Genomic DNA, 671 nt, shown 5'->3' on the forward strand with positions numbered 1-671 from the left:
AAGGACCTGGACCTCTGGAACATTCACAGTCTGAAGGTAGAACTCTGGTCAGTAGATGAAGCTGATACAGAACCAGATGTTCTGAGGAGGTTCTTTGGGAACTTTTTTCACATCTGTTGAATCCTTTGACTCTGAACTGCGTGCAGGACGCTGGTCTCCGTGGTAACAGGCGTGTTTAGCTGCTGGTTGTGTTGTTAAGGTGTGAGCCTCTCATGAACACGCCCACAGTGTGTCACATCCGATAGCGCTGCTTCTCAAACACGTCCTCCTTCAGCCAGATAACAGCAGAACCAGAGGAACCCAACAGACGGTACAGACGTCTGACGGGCTGAAAACTCCTCCGTTTAATCAGGAAGAAGATTCTAAATCTGGTTTCACTTTTTACCGTCTGATCTGATAAATAAAGGCCAACAGGAAGCAAACATGTGCTGGTTTAACTCATAAAAACCAAGAGACACCAACCTTTACTGGTCACACGGGTCGAAAAAAAGGAAATTCTGTGAAAAAAACCCACACGTTTCCTGCAACGTGCTTCAAGATCACGTTGATGTTTTCTGAGGAAATCAAAGTTTTGCTGCTTCGGCTCAGAGTCAATTGTTTGTTATTTGGGACCCAAAGCTGAGTTCTGCAGATACTTTAGCAGATTTTTGTCGACATTTCACCACCAGCAT

The sequence above is a fragment of the Stegastes partitus genome, unplaced genomic scaffold (genome assembly GCF_000690725.1).
Source record: "Stegastes partitus isolate 25-593 unplaced genomic scaffold, Stegastes_partitus-1.0.2 Scaffold1424, whole genome shotgun sequence".
NCBI lineage: Eukaryota > Metazoa > Chordata > Actinopteri > Pomacentridae > Stegastes > Stegastes partitus.